Genomic DNA, 18,566 nt, shown 5'->3' on the forward strand with positions numbered 1-18,566 from the left:
AAAATGTTAATATTTCCTTTCAACATGAGTAACCTTCTACTCCAGCTTGCATTTGTCACTATTCCAGCTACTTATCTAACCCTGGTAGGTCCTTTCAAATTTAATCTGAAACTTCTGGTCTGGTCATTAGTAGCATTGACAACACTGTCACCCAATGGTTAATTACAATCAAGGAACAAAGATGACAGCTGGTTTTGCAGAGTGACTATAACATTTTTTATTTTAATTAAGAAGGGAGCAGCAAGACTATATCTTTTGCAAAAGAAAGAAGGAGATGCGTTCTGGAGAAGAAGAAGATTAAATCAGTGGAATCTGAAAGGAGGATTAGCTATGAAAGCAAATATGTCCTATCAGGAAGCACTTTTCTCTGTGGCGGATGCAACCTGAGACAGAAAAAATGCAGAGAGACAAAACCTCTGAGCAGGTAGCTTTAGGAATGCCTACAGCAAATCAGCCAGCAGAGGGGTGAGAGAAACCCCTTGGGTTAAATTAAATAGAGCAAGCATGTTCTTTTCTTTCATTTCTTGACCCATGTCTTTTATAAACATTGGCAGCTGTGTTGTCAATTTTGTTTAAGTAAATCCATTCTTTCCACTCTCTCCCCCACCATTTTACCTTAACTTGGCTTGAATTAAGAGCAATTTTGGCTGACAGCAAAGCATTCCTTCCCCAGGGGTTTGCACGAACCTACAAACCGGGGTAGTGGGACAACTTAACCAGACACCTCACCTCCCCAGCGCATTTCCCAGCCTACCCGGTGGGTCATGGACCCCCCAAACCATAAGCCAGGACACAACCTGGTCTCATGGGGTCAGGAGAGGGGACAGACACTAACAGGGGTAAGCCAAGAGGCCTTTCTAACATGCAGCGGGACATTAAACAATATGCCAGAACCAAGTCAGCTCTGTGTAATACTTCTGTAAACCTGAAGTGGGCATCCAGGGCCACTGTCAGTCCCTTGAATTTGTATTTAAGTGCTTGAAAAGATATACTTCAACACCAGAGCATCCAAATTCAGAACAGTGCACTCCCTATCTGTATCTCATTGGAAATTATCCAGGATCTGATCCCAGATACGGGCAAGAGCGATTCTTCTTACCAAAGACACCCACAAATATTTAATAGAAGCACACAGGGCTGTAAGGAAACAGCTTATTTTTAGACAAGCAGCTGTAAGTAGTTTATTAGGCACACTCTTAGACAGGCTTGTGTTTCATATCTACAAAAGGGACTGTGTGCCCAAAATGTGTTTGTGTTGCCCAGCCTGGTTCACTGATCTAATCAAAGCTATTATATCTCCCTACAAACCTGCACTCACACGTATCCTGAGACCACCACAGCTATTGAAACACTGTAATTCTTAGCTGCCTACAGACAGACCAGGAATTTATATGTTTAAACTCAGGCAGAGAATAACTCTGTCTTTAGGAGGAAATACATGTTTTGTTTTGATTCCAATCTGAACAGAAAACTTTGCTGTTTAAAGAAAAAAAAAAAACCCTGGGAGAAGAAATTACTGTTCCCCATGTAGAGAACCACATCTCACTTGGCTGGCATCCTCCGAGTCCTCCCCGGGCCATGGGCACTGGCATCCAGGGCTGACCGATCTCCAGGCACCCACCTCCCTTCTGAGGCACAAAAAACCCGACCGGCGAGCTGCAAGGCAGCTGGCATGCTTCTGGTCGAGTCCAACCAGAGCTTTGGTGAATCGTTGTCAAAACTGGACAGACTGCCGCTTCTAGGTTTCAACAATCTTCCATTTTATTTAAAAAGAAATCTTTCATTTTTTGTTGTGTCTGACCAGGTTGTATCATATAGGCTGGATAAAGATAAATCTTTGCAATACGTCAGTCTGAATAACGCTCTGAAGCCAAACATCTGGAAATACATATTTTATCGGTGTAGCCTATGTCAGACAAGCTAATGTTGATACTTTAACTGTTCCTACCCTTATTTCCAAGACCTGGATCATGTTATGGGAATTGCAGTGCTCATGGCAAAATGAGTGATATGAAACTGAAGGAATTTTAAGCCCTTGGGGGGTAATGGTATGCTTTAGTAATCTGATGCAGAACTGAACTTCATGCTGATTAAGCAGAGTGGCCATCTTAAAATTATTTCCAGAAAACATCTAACGTCTAAAACGCTTTTTGTTACAAGAACTTTGTGGAGGGAGCACAGACTCCACTTCTGGCATGAATTAATAGTGAATTGGTTGGTGTGTTAACAAAGGCACCCTCGTCCTCTTTGTCCCTCCCTTTGGGCATCCCTAATACAAATGCATCACTAGCTAGGCCGCTCTTTCTGACAACATAAAGAGGTTCTAACTTGAAACTATTTTGCTTTTCAGTGTTACCCTCCCTTCTCTCCTGTCTTTCAGGGTAGACTGATTATCGCTGATATTACAGCTTGACACACAGAAGGACGTTTTTACTATTTCTGTTCAAGGACTGGATCTTCCACCGGGGAGGAGGGGGACCAGACACCTCTCTCGACGGCAGCCTGTTCAAACATCCTGAACATGCCTTCTACACCACCGTACATGCAGTATGTCCTGCAGTTAAGTGAATACAGAGACGAATGAGAATTTCAGTAAGTCCTATAGGTAACGAGTTAAATGACCCAAGCAATACGTACCAGCCTTGTAGATAGGAAGATATACTTTCTCCTGTAATGAATGTACCGCTAACGTCTCCACTAAGCACAACATGATTTTCTACTACTAATCCAATGGCCCACTCCTAGAGAACATTTTATGACTATGTATTTCAAATCTTGATCAGTGGGAAAGCCCAAGTCTTGGCACAAACATAAACAGTGACGATAAATTAGACACAAGCAGGGTGTAACTTTTCAGGATCCCAGGCTCTGTCTAAATTTACTGGCTGTTTGCTGAGGCTTTGTGACTAATGGTAGCATAAAATATTTTAGTCAACTGGCAAAATGAGGACTCAGAATGATTGAGAAGTACTGTAACCGGCTGCTCTGATTAATGGTGGGTAAATTACTGTTAATGCTGGTAATAAATGCCATTAGCAGTAATTCACTGAATAGCAGCTCTATAGGCTCCGATCATGTCAAAGTTTAGCTAGAAACAATGACTGACTAATCTTGGCAAGTTCCAGACATTGCTGTGCTTCCCGATGCCTGCTTGAAGACACTGCAGGTTGCAGTGGGCTGTGCACACTCATGCCTTGCGAAGGACTGGAATAGCTTTTTTATCAGCTGTTACTCTTTCCTTCAGCTGGAATGACACATGCAATATATTTATGTTTGAAAGCAAGCAATACTCCTCTGCTGCCTCCAGTGAGATGAGTTGCCGCAGAACCTGGGGACTCGGCACTACAGCAAACTTCAGTGCTGTGCTGTGAATTTGACTCTTCAAAAAGGGGAAAAACAGCATGGAGTCTGACGGAATCTTTTGGATCCCCGGAAGGGTTACCTTCTCTTCTCCTGCTCCCTGCCCCCGTGAGGCATCTTCTTTGTATAACAATATACACTCATGTAACTCTGTACCAACTCTGGTAGTGAAGGGATCCATCCTATTGTCCTGTCTAATATGCCCTTATGTGAAGTACAAATGTAATGGTATTATGCTTTATTGCAATGAGGGAGAGTCATTGCTCCCATAAGTTATGGCGAAGGATATTATGCAGTAAAGTTGCATCTTTAATTATTATATTTAACAATCCATAGTGACATAAGCTATTACAGAGGTCACTACACAGCATCTTCACTGGAACCTCGAGTATTCATTTCAAATAATTCCATCATACTCTTTCACAGCACCGTGATAAAAAGCTATTACCTTCTCATATGCATACAAATTTGGGATGAATTTCCTAACTCTGTGTTGCTTCAGCTCAGCATGTCTGGTACTGAACTTCAGTTACAGAATGTTGCCTCACTGCTTTCCTAGTCTTGGGCTTTTCTAGGACAGATTTTGCCACGATTTGATACAGCTCTGTTTTTCGGTGCTTTGAGATGCATGTGGACCAAACATGCTGTATTTGACTCATTGACTTGTCCAACTTGTTTCAGACTCATTGAGGATGGAACATGCCAATGTTCACACAAAGGCTGTGTGACTTTTTCATCAGGGAACAAGGCTGGGTCCAACAGGTCAAATGCATTCCCATGGCAAAATGAGCTGATCGTTTTCTCAGTCAACCTAATGCCTGTTCATAGCCACACACAGCCAGACATTTCTACTAACGTGGCTTCGGTCAAGCAGCGCATGAAACGTCAGGCGTTTGAGCAAGTCATTTCTGGAACCGGCAGAATATTGGCCTTTCAGAATATTCAGATATTGAATAGCAGTGAGCTGTCAGTTAAAGCTTCAGGATAACAGTAATGAGGATTCTGCTTGGGAGAGGGGGGAGAGTTGTTTCACAGACATGAGACGCAAGAATAGATACTGGCAGCACTCGGTGTATAAATGGTGAAACAAGAGAAAGGGGAGTACTTAAAGAAGCACATGCATACTGGAAAAATAACATAGTCATTATCTGAACCTATTAGACATACATTCCAACAGAAGTAAAATGGCTTTTTGTTCCCAGACTGGTAGCAATGTATTCGTTCATGCTCATCATATTTCCTATTTTCATTAGAGGAGAACCATTCTGCATGCAAGTCATTAAAAACAAAACTTCGGGCTCCTAAAATATGCTTATCTCACAAGAAGCTGCTGTTAGATAGTCTAAGTATGCTATAAGTGAAATAAATACAATACATTCTTAATTTGATAGTTTGCCATGTGATGCATTTTTAATAACACATTTTCATTAAATTTTACTGTTTCAGCTATCTGAAGTAAGTGTGCAGATATGAGACTTCTGATCTCTTCAGAGCTGAATGACAAAAAAGACTTAAACAGGTTATTTTGTTTATACGTCTTGAAATGATATTTTGAAAAGATAGCAGGTGTTCCAGCTTGCTCCCCTCCTAAAAATTCATTCTTTAGAGGAACATTCACATTATCTCATTTACACATCCTCTCACCTGTCTCATCTACCCACCTCAAACTTTTAAAGAACTTTCCTCCTTCCTGGACAGCCATGTAGTAAGTCTGCCCCACATTGCTTCACATCCTCCCTACCACAAAGGCTTTATCTGTGAGTAGCCAAATCTTTCTGTCCCTGTTCCCAGACAATTTGGAAAGCACATTTGGACTCACTGAGATTCAATCATAGTTTGTCATGCTCTTGAGCCTAACCTCAGAAAAGTATCTATCTTATATGTCTAATGGCAATATTCATTGTTTTACAGGTGCATGTCAGATGATTTTATGGAAGAAAAGCTGCACTTTCATACTGTGCAAGTCCACCTCAGTATTTACACAAGTTACATCCTATTTCAATGCTCACTTTTAGCTAAGAAATGGCAGCAAACTCCCAGCTAATGTGCAGCTTTCTCATTTCAGGTTGCAAAAGAGGCAGAGGGGTTGTGTGTGTTTGTTGTTTTGGTTGGGGGGGGGGGTATGTTGTTTAAAATACCTTTTTCTTTACTGTAAAGCTATAGTGAAGCATAAAAGAAATAATAGCTAAGAAATGACAGTTCCACAGAGAAATAAGCTCTTACAACAAAGGGTTTACTGGCATAAGACTTTTTTGCTATAAGGGTTGCTGCTAGGTCTCTGACATCCCTTAAGCAAATGTGAGGCGAAACTGTCGTACAGCGTGAGTGGAGTTGTCACAGAGCCACCTGACCAAACCAGCATCTCATGGCCCAAGCAGTGTCTTGGCATGGGAGGTCATTAGGTAGACATGGGGAGGGAGGGTGGAGAAGGCTAGAGCCTTGCCCACTTCTGTTGCCAGAAAGCCATACCTTGTATAAGCCCAAGAGCAACGCTACTTTGAGTTGCTTCGGTTGTCATTTAGATGTATCCTCTGGTTTATAGACTGTCTCTCTGCCCCAAGAAATTAACTAACAGTTTGTGCTTGGAGCAGTAAGTGGATCTGGTTTGGGTCCCTTAGATATATAGGTTATAAAGTGGTGTCATGGATATAAGGTGGGTTTCTGGGGCATTTTTAAAAATTAGAACCAGGTCTGTTTTCAGGAGGATATTCTGTTGGAACCTAGTTTAAGTTTTGTGTGGTATTGCTTGATCCCTTCTGTAAATGCAGTTTTAATGGAAGAAAAAGAGAGAGCAGATGAATGGAAGACATAAAGTTTACAGCTCCTGCTTTCATGGACTTTCATTTAGGAGCATGCTAATATGGCTATTAAAATAAGCTGCTAAATGGGTCAGTAAAATTTTATAATGCTTCATTTAAGAAAAATTTTTTTCCAAGATTTTTCTCCAGGAAAAAATGGAAGGGGAAGTGGACATTTAAATAGCGTGACTTTTGGATGTGAGAAAATTGAAGAATCAGCATCTTCACTTTTAAAGTCTTCTCAGTAATTATAACCAATGCAACTTGAAAGACAAGATTTAAGGGCTATTTATTTAAAATTCAAGGGAAAATTGATTTTTGGACTTACTCATTCCTATGCTACTCTGTTCTGCTAATGTGTGAGAACAAAATTAATTGCATAGGCCAGGAAATGGATTACTTGGATGTAAAGTCCATTCTGAATGAAGTTAAAATTAGGGCTTTCACTCTTCATTGCTCTGAGTATTGTGTGTTTAGTTACTCTTAAACCAAGTGGGTGTAAAATGTCACTGCTGTAATATGTATTACACAATTATAAATTATAAATTAATTATAAATTAAATAATAAACTATAAATTATAAATTAATTTGAGGCAGTTACAGGCATCAAAGGATGCTTTGTGCTCAGATCCTATCAACACGTATATGTATGTTTATTTGATGCATATTACCTAAAACATTACCATGCCCTCTTGTGTAAAGTATTTGCAGGAAGTGGGCTGAGCTGAAGAGTTAACAGGAACTCAGGTACAGATATTTCCAAAATTGGAAGCCAAAAGTGTTGTAAATGATGCAATGTCCTGTAAAACCTCATCTTTTCTCTCTTGAAAGCATCTACTTTGAAAAGAGATACTTTCCAGGCTGTTTGCCTGAAAAGCAAAGCTAGAAAGAAATTAGCAGGAGTAAAGTAATCTTTTAATATGCTTCTCTCCCTGTGCCTAAAAATGCAGGTGGCAATCTCACCCCTTAGACACCATCCATAGTAATGTAAATACAAAAGCCACCCCCAAAAAAGAGAGGTGAAGCATGAATATGTGAATGCTCCTACTTATCCCTCATGTACAGCCACCGTGGCCTTTTATTTCACACTCAGCTAATACAAATCTGCATTTCAAAGAAACTAATAAAACTTCCTAAAACACAGAATTTGCTTTATTTAAAATCAACTCAGTTGCCTTTTTTATTGTTTCGGCTAAATCTATTAAAATCACACAGAATGACCTCTTACAAAGAAAGCAGTTACTTGAAAAAGTAACTTACCATGACAACACATGGCTGTACATACTTTGGAAAAGTGTCACTTTTTCAGGTAGAAAGCATTTATCGTATCAAAATAGCTATTATCAAATAATCTGCTATGGACTTCTTAACATGGAAAGGGAGCTAGAAACCTTCCCACTTGCTTTTTGGCAACAGCTGGTTTGCAGAGGACAGAAGTGTGGCTTTCCAGCCCTTACTATGAATATTCTTCTTTCCTTTTGCAAAAGCTTGCCTAGGCCAGCTACAGCCCTTGGCAATCTCGCCACCAAAAATGACACTCAGAAGAACAAAGTGCTACATTTGCACAGTGTGGATTCCCTTCTTTGGAAATCTAAACCTTTAACCTGTTCGTATAATATCCCAGGAGACAGACTGATACCAATGGAAATAAATTAGCAACTCCACTTGACACTGAAGTCTAAGTCTCACCCTCCCTGATTACTCACTGTTTTTCACTGAGCTCTGTGTAGTCATGTGCATGCCTCCTAAGTGGGAGTGAAATACCACTTAGTTAAACCTCCCCATTCATTTCCACTACTTGCAGTTTCTTTATATATCTACTTTACACAAGTAGAATTGACTGCACAAGAGACACTTCGTACCGACGTGTGGGTGGTGATTTCTGGGCTATCTGGGGCTTTCCTATGAGTTTCTATATTTGCCTGCTGGACCTCATCATGTTCCCTCCTACAGAAAAGGAGGCTATCGGTGAAGGCAGTTGGCCATCCCCAGCCACTTCACATTGCTTCAGAGGTTTTGCAGTTTCCTCACTGAAGAAAGGGGCATAACTTTCAATGGCCATGTGGGATGGACTTGGTGCCTGCTCTGAGGACTGCTTTGGAGAACTGAGAATAAGCTACATGAACATCACATGGTAGGCACTTTATGTACTACTTAATTAATTCTAACGTAAATTTTCTCCTCCATTTTTCTGTCCTTACACTGTGCTCTGTGGATGGTAGTTATGGGGGGACATGAGTGTTCCTCCTTGAATGAGGAAGAAGCACTGCTGCTCAGGGAGCTTCTAAGCACTCAGCTGGAAGCTGGTGATGGCCAGCTTCTTATTGAGATGATTAACCAAGCAAACAGGCCTGCTTCCAGAGGAACAGCAAATGGGCGACATCAATAACACATTCAGGGTCACCTTCAGGGCTGAGCCTGCAGGACTGACGTCTTGGACTAGCCCTAGCTCCAAAGCAGCACTCAGAAGATACCACACTGGCTGCAACAGGATTGCTGTGTGGGGTCACAGCCAATATATGTCTAATGCAGCGGACTCAACAGCACGTATACAGCAAGACCAGACCCACTGTCCCTATTTGTGCACTGTGCCACAGGCCTCTCTGTGACATCCCTGCCAGTGCTTGAAAGGGACCAGCATACACTGATATGCCGTGCTGCCACATCAAATGTGGATATACAAGCATTTTTTGGCTAGAGAAAAATGAGACAGAATAGGGAACATGCCTTATTACTTCTGAATTCCCACTTCAATCCATGAATATGTGTACAGTAACAAATAGATACAATCAGAAGAGAAGCTCTGCCTGTAAGGTCCCATCCATTTTTGTCAGATCCTTTAGAGTTGTATGACTAACTGCTGGAGTCCCGAATATGCATGGGTGGCTGTTGGGTTTTGCGTAAAGGTGGGACTCTCCTGGGTGTCCAACTGGCCATGCAAATCTTCCTAAGTTTATATCATGTAACTCCAGTTTGCTACACTGTGGTAGAGGAGGTGTTAAATCTTCCATATGACCAGTGACAGAATCCACGTTATTGAGTCTGCTATGCTCTCTGCAAAGACTTTGATACCAAAGCCGTAGTCTTGTACTGTCAATTTACTGGCAAGAAGCACTTATTACTTGAAAGGCTGAGACTGAAAACCAGCAAATATCAAACCAGATGTGATGTGGTCAGGATCAGGTTAGTCTACAATGTCTACCATTTGCTACCATTAATCATTCCACCTGATTAATGCTAAGCCATCCAAAGGAGGGAAGCCTTCACACGAGTCTGTCAGAAATACTACATAAGATCACGGCACAATTGTCTGTTTGAATATCCCAGCTCATCCAGGAGAACAAGTTTATCTAAGATACCACAGAAGACTGAGGTGGTTGTTACACCAGAAAAGTTTCTGTCCAGTTAGCTATCAGATGACATCACTTCTGAGCTCATTTACAAATTCCTAGAGCAACAAACATTTCAAGGAGCTGTACCTCCAGTATTGCTTTCCCTATTGTGCCCTTATTGCCTTTGCAGAAAAGAGACCCTATTTTCTTCCAGTTTTGTAGCAGACAATGATAATGGCCATTTTTCTTTACTTGACAGCAGCATACACTGCCATCTGGCACATTGCCCTGCTGGCCAAAATTGTAAAGATGCTGTTTTGATGGGTCGCTATAGAAATGATGCTTTCAGACAGACATTGCCATAGCAGTGCTAGTCAATAACCTGAAAGAACATAATTTGGAGATTAAAGGATTCCTCCATGAACCTGTTCTTGCCCCAGTTTTTTAAAAATTATTGCAAAGGTTCTGCCTCCAACAATCTTCAAGCCATTCCAGTAAGGCTAGAGAGAGATTTAGGAAAAACTGAAGGCATCTTGCACTAGGACACACAGTCACCAATGACAGTAGCAGGAGGTAGAAACTCCGTGGTGGCATAGCAAGGACAGCGTCACCATGTTTTTCTGCCTCAGTCATGCCAGAGATTCACAAGAACGCTGCTGCTTCTTGAAAGGCTTACAACCAGCACGAGCTCTGAGTCAGGATGTCAAGGCGCGACTCTAGATGGTGTAACTCCCATAAGCACATTCATCCCTCACCAGCTGAGAACATTAAGAGCAAAAAGGGCCTCCAAAATAGACATGCAAGCCCAGGTAATGTGCAAACAATGAGCTAGTCAGTAACAGCCCTCTGCTACTTAGCTGGTAAAAGCTATGCTCCTGGGAAGTGAAATGCTTCCCACACAAAAGCAGCTGATGAGCAAATGGATAAAAAATGAGAATAATAACAGTGTTTAAGAAACTAACAATGAACTAGTAGCTGCCTTCTTACTGTTTTGCCCTTTAGCATTAGAATCACTTCCTTGCTAAAACTGGTGATAGGGAGTTGCCACTTTTCAAAATGCATTTGGAGGCAAGGTATCACCGGTTTATCAGCAGATTCATGACTGGACCAGTCCCCTGCATTGCTGAGATGGCCACACTGTGGTGAGCAGAACTGGTAAAGGCTTTTCTCAGGTCCCCATGAGAATCTCATGAGTGTAACCTCATGGGAATCCACTTGGGTTCAAGCTGCCGTGACACCTCTGCTGCCATACCAACAATCTCAGACGCAGTGGAAAAGTGTGCAACAAGTAGTCACAACTCTGTATGAAAGAAGTTTTCCGGTAACTGCAGCGGCGCTGAGGATGCCAGTTATCAACAAAAACAGCTGCTTATCCTGAGCTGGATAATCAAGAAGACATATGTCATGGTTGACACTGGCTTTGGGTAGCTAAAATGTGTATGTTTATTCAAGTGTCTTCCAATATCTTTTCACTTGTGTGCCTCCTCTTTAATCTTCCTATCTTGTAATTTGCTGAGCTACATTTTCTCCAATTTTAGTTGAATCACATGCACATGTATAATAATAAATAACAGTAACTGTACAGGGCAAAGACCATACTGTCCAGATTCCGTAAGAAAGGGAGAGCTGCGTCCAGGAAAACACAGCATCTAAATGCCAGATTCAGCACTGAGCACATCACAGAGCATGACACACTGGTGGATTTGACGAAAAAGGGGATTGTAATACTTTCTGTCGTTTGCTCATTTGTTTTAACTTTGATGTGATATTCTTCCTCTCATCAAAGTGTTTTTCAAATAAATGAAAAAAAAAGATAAAATGGAGAGTTCTTGCACAAAGTGAAATAAGGAGATGCAGCTTGCTAGGCATGAGATGCACGTCTGAGTGAAAGGTGAGATAGGGAGTCATCCTTCTTCTCAGCGTCTGAGACAGGGTGGTGGAGGGCAACAATGTAGATCAGATAACCGTGCTTTATTTCATTAGGCCCTGCCTAAACTACAAAACACTTCCAAGGAAAAGAGTGGCTATTAAATTTGAGATCTAACGAGGGTATAATCAGATTTTAATAACGTGCTTTAACCCAGACCCAGAGTGAGGCTAAAGCACTTTTTAAACTGCTTAGAACTTAGTCTGACCCCATCAACAAGGAGCTTTTCACACTGCACTGGAGCTGTTTGAGCTATGGCTTGGGAGCAGGCAGGAGAAGTCATGCTATTGCGTTGAGTATGCAAATCTTTAACCAGGTGAAATTTCAGGTATCTAATTGGATCCTAAGAGGGATTTTCTTGTGAAATATATGATTCTTCTTAAATTGCTAGGGTAATTATTAGTTCATATTTCACTACGGGATATTCTTTTCTACTGTGCATGTATATACTAGCTCTGCAAATATTAAATCATATTCAGATTCAAAAGTTCATGATTGTTCTTTCACTAAAATACAATAAATATCTCATGCTTTCTGGAGAGGATTCTTATGTACTACACTTGTTTTGGTTATAACACCTGTTTTATAAATGAAATTTTTATTATGAGACATCAAGGATACAGCAGTCAGGATACAGGATAGTTACTGAGCATATTAACAAAATTTTCATTCTTACCAGCTGCATTGACAGACTGCCTCTACAGAAAAGCTGCAGTCTTTGTCACTGCCAAAAAGCCAGATGCTCAAATATCTTCTTTGCACCCTGATGGTCAGTGGATGACCACTAAATACCCAACATTATGCCACTCCCTCCATTAGCTTATGAAACATTGTCTTTATTTTTTTTCTGACCTTTACCAAAACAGACTTATCTGTGTATTCTTGAAAGTGGAAGCAAAAACATCTAGAAAAAATGATCTGGCTCTGAAGTTTTGAATACAGTCCATATGTCACAGAGACTTAGTGAGAGATCCAGTCTGAGACACACTGATAGGGTGTCACTGTCAATATTGCTTCCCAAGGTCACCAAGTTGGTACTTCACACCACGGAGCTCTGATGTTGTGTTGGAAAGAAAGCATCAGTCTACTGAAAATAAATGTTAAGTATGGCAGCAGATTACAGAAGCAAGAAAACTTCTCAGGATGCTTTCAAATGCTTCAAGCAAACTGAAGACAGATGGATCAATATTTAGGAATTATTATTATGTGTTCTACAGTTTATTAGTAAAGTCAAAGTAAGTGCATTAAAACTGTTGAAAAGAATGCTAATAGCTTTTCTTACAACAATAATCATTAGAGAATACCATAGTATCATTACGAAGTGCACTAGATTTTTATTCAAACTGTTGCAAGCTGAAAATTCAAGATTCCTGGTACAGAAAACATCACAACATTAGCTTCTTTAGCCACTAGATCAATTTCACATTTAATGTGGAATAACTTATGTCACTTGATGGTCTTTAGGGACCTTTTCACAATAATACACTTGACAAGTGAGGCAGGTAAGCTTTGCAAGATTTATAATTGATCACTGGTGCTATTGTAGACATGATGGAAATACCATATATAACATAAATACTTTTTAGCAAAAAATATTATTGCTTCATAATCAGTTGTAGGTGTTAGTCTCTGATTTGGCATCGCTTTGACATAATGAACCTATGGTTCTGCATATACAGAATATAAATATAATGATGTTTTTATAAGGGTTCCAGACATCTTGCCTGTATATGAAATGTAAATACTGCGTTCAATCTTTAGCCCTTGAAATTGGGTGTGAAGGAGGGATTCTGTTTGGGCCTAAACACAGGCAAGCTTTATTTGGGGGCTATATTCCTATGGAAGTGCAGCTGTTCAAATGCTCTTAACACCCAACAAAGCCAGCATTGTTCTGCGGAAATGCATTTGCCGGAGTTGGTGGGGCTCTGGCCAGCTGTAGGTGGGACGACTGCAACAGCAAGAGCCTGTTACTCAGCAGTCCACTGAATGATGCCTGGTGGTTTTTCACAGAGATGATGGACTGCATCTGGCCAAGGCAACGAACAACAGGGAAACAAAGACCTTGCTCAGACATAGTGTGTGGTGTGGATGTGCACTTGAATTCCTGCAGTCAGCAGGGGAAAGCTTGGATTCTAGCTAGCATAGGTGGCTGGTGTGACCTTTGAGACTTCACCCACGTCACTTTAGCAGTAATGCTATTATTCTAATTGTTGATTCAAGGCAATGAACAAAATTCTTGAGCAACTGGACTTAGATGCCCATAAAAGAATACTGATACTCACACTTACACTGACCCTTATTCAGACATGATTTTCTCAGACACTTCTGACATGATCTTCACCCACTCACAAAATGGCAGAATTTGGGGACCATACATTGATTTAGCAAGAAGAAAAAGTCAGTGGCATGGAGTACAAGGTATAGTCCATCTTGCTCTGTTTGCATTCATGCATGAATTCTACAAACAAACCACAGGAAGGAAAACTTGTAGGAGTCTCAAACTAGCTGACAGTTCCTGGTCCCCAGGAAGCTGTTCTGTCTGGAGTTGCCTGTAGATACAGATACAGAAAACAGGACAGACAGAAAACTTCATCTGTTGCATGTCATTGCACCATAAAATTTGTAACCATGCAGCATTTTCTGAAAGATTAAAATCATGCTAAAATAGTAAAAAGAACATACAAGAGGCTGTGCAACAATATTAGCTGGTGGCACTGCTATAACAGTTGAAAATTTCACTAGACAACTATAATGAGGCATAGGGCTAATACTAATCAAGGGGAATGAATAGGTTATTGCAAAATACTGACAAGAATTTCTTGTCCATTTATTGGAAATATTTGGCATTTTCTGAGAAATAATATCAGGCTAGATGGATCCCTAATACAATCTGTGACGGTAACAGTCATGTACCTGCACAAAAAACACTTTGTTTGAGGATAACATCTGATTGCCAAGGAGGTCTTCCTTTGTATTCATTCTTATAGTTATGGAGTCTGCACCAGGAGAACGTCAAGCTTAACAAAGTTTTCCTGTAGCTCAGCTAAGGCTATATACCACACAGTCATCACTAGTCCATAAGAATGATAGTTGGGGGGTTTTGTTTGTTTGTTTGTTTTCCAGAGACACTGGAGTAATGCAGGCTAACACAGTCCCTCTGTCCTTCTTCCAGGAGTGGCTAGACTTCATCTGAAGTTTTGAATCTGCTACTACCTTTGAAGTAATTAATTTATTCTTTGAGTTCAGTTGGCTCGGCCTCTCACATTGAGGTCCTGGGTGCAGCCCCTGTTTGCAGTCCAGTAAAACCTGCCATCACATCGGCAACATGAGAAAAAAATGTGTCTTAGTAGAGGAGCAGAGGAGAGAGAAGAAAATGAGTTTGATTCTACTCTTTGAAGTCATAACACTTAAAGAGAGGTATCTTATGCAAGGGACTGCCTGAACATGATACCCTCTTCAGCACTTCATGTGCAAGTTTCCCTGGGGATTGACTTGCTGCAGCCAAAGGCAGAGTATGTATCCTCCCTTCTTGCTGCCGCTATCCCAATATCATATCCAGAGGCTAAGCCATATGACTCAGGTCTCTCCCCTACATTTTTGTTTCTCTCTTTCCCGTAATCCTTTCATTACAGAAAATGGAAAGGGAACACTGTAAGGACTGTCCTCCCTCCTGACATTAGCCGCAACACCTATGGGGATGGAAATACAGAGTAAGGTCTCTGTTTTTTCAGTTTTCTGTATCTCCTGTTAGTTTCAGTCAAGATCAGCCATAACACCTTTAAGAATATCAAGGTGCGAAGTTGAGCTTACATGCTGATATTTTCAAATATGGCTTATTTGCCTAGTTTATATGGACTGCCTGTGGTTTTGCAAATTGCCTTAGTTCTTTCAGTTAATAAACCTGCAGATCAACTAGTTGGTCTTAAACTAGTCCTCTGCTAGGAATGCCTCATGTTTCACTGGAAACAACGTGATCAATCCTGTGAAACTCTCAATCTGTATCTTATTTTTTGGAATTGAAATTAGATTTAGTGGCTTCAAATTTGTGAGTTTGGAACAGTATAGTCTAGCTATTAGAAAATAAAATGAAAGATACGGGAAATAAGATTACTCACACGCGCACATAAATTGATAGGACTAGAATTTTAACAGGGTTATGAATAAAAGTTATTCCCTGAGTTTCTTGAAGTTTCATCCCAGCAGTTACTTTCTTCAGCACTAAGACCACCTCTAATCACCTGCTTCATACCCTGAATTTATTTCATGCTGGGTTAAATCAACCTCTGTATAGTATTTTCATTCTCTTCCCAACCGACATCCTGCCCCTGTAGCAATCAGTGGGGCTTTTGCTTTTATTTTTAGAAGTCTCAATTTTCATTACGTATGTCTACCAAAACTGTACGGGTGAGTTTGGACCAGCAGGGAAACAATTTGCTTGACAAAGGCACCTACATGGAACTTCAATAGAGGTCCCTGCTGAAAGCAGTGCCACAGAGCTAGGGCACGCTTAGCCAAGAGGGAGAAACAAGTGCCTTTTGATTGCTCCAGGGTGGCTGTGTCCACTGAGACCATCCAGGGCACCTGCCACATCCATGAGGTCCTTCAGCCGGTACCAGCCCGCTGAGCGGTCAAAGGGAGTGCTTTCCTTTCTCCCTACTCCCTGCCTTCACCCTCTCCCTCCCTTCTGCAAGAACAAAGCAGTGCACCAGGATAGGGATCTGCCCTGGGTGAAAACAACTAGGCTTTTTAGCTTGGTGAATTTTAATCCAGAGCTGGCTGGCTGCTCTGGTTTGCTTTGTAACCAACACAACCACAACAGCTGGGGAAACACAAGAGGAGAAAGAAGTGGGCTTGGGAGACTGTGGAGCAAGAGGAGTTGTGTGGAAGGGAGAATTGCTCCTTTCCACAGCACATCCCTCATGCCACCTGGAAACATGCAGTGACAGTGGGAAGCACTCACTGCTGCTTCATGCAACATCTAAAATGTCTCACCTAAGTGAGACAGACTGGATCCCATCTTTTATTATTTTACAGCAGTGAGTGTTTTATTTATGAAAGGAATGTATAATTTTAAAAAAAAATAATCTTGCCACCACATCTTTATGCAAGCCAACAACAATTATCTTGTTTTAACCTTGATGTTTTGTTCCTCAGACTTCCTAGATAGTGTAAGTCAATTATCAGATGAAGATTTACGTATTTGTCATTCAGGACTGTGCCATGAGGAGCCTGGGGCCACCGTGTAGCTGCATTGCCGTGACCCTGGTTCTGCAATCAGACACCAGCGCGGTTCTGTGTAAGAGCTTACCCAAGTGGAACTGATTGCAGAGTTAAGACCTAAATTTACCCATTAGAGTGCATAGCAGTGGCAAGGTCCTGGTGAAGAGACTTTAGCTAAACCCCATTTCTCGGAATATTCTGATTTAATAAGAATGGTTTGGCTTTTGGTTGATTATACAATTTATTGCAAAAATAATTTTCCTCTCATGAAAAGTCAAGGTTATACTGATGTTGTACGTTTACACTAAGAAAGCTTTTTTTTGTCTTCCAATTAGTTCTTTGAGGCTTTCAAGGACTTTTATTTTTACAAACAGAAGCCCTAAAGCTCTGGAGAGTGAGTAGTTTGTCACCTTCGGGCGAGCAGGGAAAAGTGCGTTAGGCTCATGGAGAAGCTGACGTTCTCTCACCAGCTGTTGCATGCACCAGGTCTCATATGGATCTCTCCTGTCTGGTGGTATTTTGGTCTAACTGATATTGGGTTTTAAGAATTTGGATAAAAATATCTCCCTGACAAAGTAAACAAGGAGAGGCGCACACCCAAGACCTGCAGCAAACGTGCCTAGGATGAGAAGTCATTGCTGTAGCTAAAGGGTACAGCGGGTAGCACGAAGTGAGACGGGGGCAGGAGGGAGGCAGCTTGTCTTTCAGGGTTCAAACAACTCTCGGCAGATGGGTTCCTCTGCAAATAAAGAGGTAGCGCAAAGAGGTGGTTTTTCAAAGCAAGCAGCAACTGAAGTAGTTTCCGGATGGACAACGCCGCAGAGGCTGTTTTGCTGAAGCAGCAGAGAGCAGTGCCGGGGGACCGTCTGATAGCAGAGGTGACGAAGCAGCCCAGCCTGCAGACGCTGGGAAGTGCAGTGTCCAGGACAAACCTGGGCTTCAGCCCCTCATTCAGGACAGTGACCGTGACTACAGTGAACAGTGGTGCAGTCTCCTCTCCGGTGGATGAGGATAAAGTTTCAGACTGCCCTGCCACATCCTATATGCGTTGGATATAATAAGGGGATTTTTATTTGATACGTGGACAATACCGTTGATTATCATTGGCTTTCCAGATTTATTCCATGTCCCTTTCCATTCTTCACCTCCAATAATGTTTTCTTTGTTTTATAGACTGGTGCTTTTACAGACTCAACGTGGTGTTTGCTAGGAGGAAGTATTACATGACAAAAGTATTTAGTTTCCCAGGGACCTGGATGAAAAATCAGTCTAATACTCTTTGGTATTTATACAAGAAAGAATCCCTAGAAAATTAAGTAGGCCTTTTTTCTTGCCAATAGCACCTGAAAAAAGAGTGACAAAAGGGTTCTTCTTCTCATTCATTTCCCAGTGGAAAGATACTTCATTATTTCTTTTGTTACTGTAATTATCATCATGCAATCTGAATAATTACAATATACTTCGGCAAACTGCAAATACTGAAAGGAATTAAGTGTAAAAAAAATCTAGATAGCATTTTTTCCTTTACATACTGTAAAAGAACGTTATATGAACCACATCTATTTATTTTTCCAAACCAGCTGCTAGTAGTATACTAAAAAAGCTTGAGAAGTTGCTTCACAAATACTTTTCTCAGCCAATATCTAATGTGAAAAAAAAAGAAACTTATTCACCCAAGTGTCATAAAATGAGTCAATCATAAAATGACCAGACTGCATGAAGTTCATTATCCGATCCGCTGACTTTTTCACAAGAATCAGCTTATTTATAGTATGGTGCAGCATATCAGCTGCCAAGAGTATGCATATAGTAGTATTAAACTGTACAGAAAAAAAAACATTTTGTAGCACATTAGTGAGATTCCATTTGTGTGTGTTCCTGACAAATGGCTCCCCTGCAGTTGTCTCAGCATTTACTTGCCAGACAAGA

The sequence above is a fragment of the Ciconia boyciana genome, chromosome 1, assembly GCF_034638445.1.
Source record: "Ciconia boyciana chromosome 1, ASM3463844v1, whole genome shotgun sequence".
Classification (NCBI taxonomy): Eukaryota; Metazoa; Chordata; class Aves; order Ciconiiformes; family Ciconiidae; genus Ciconia; species Ciconia boyciana.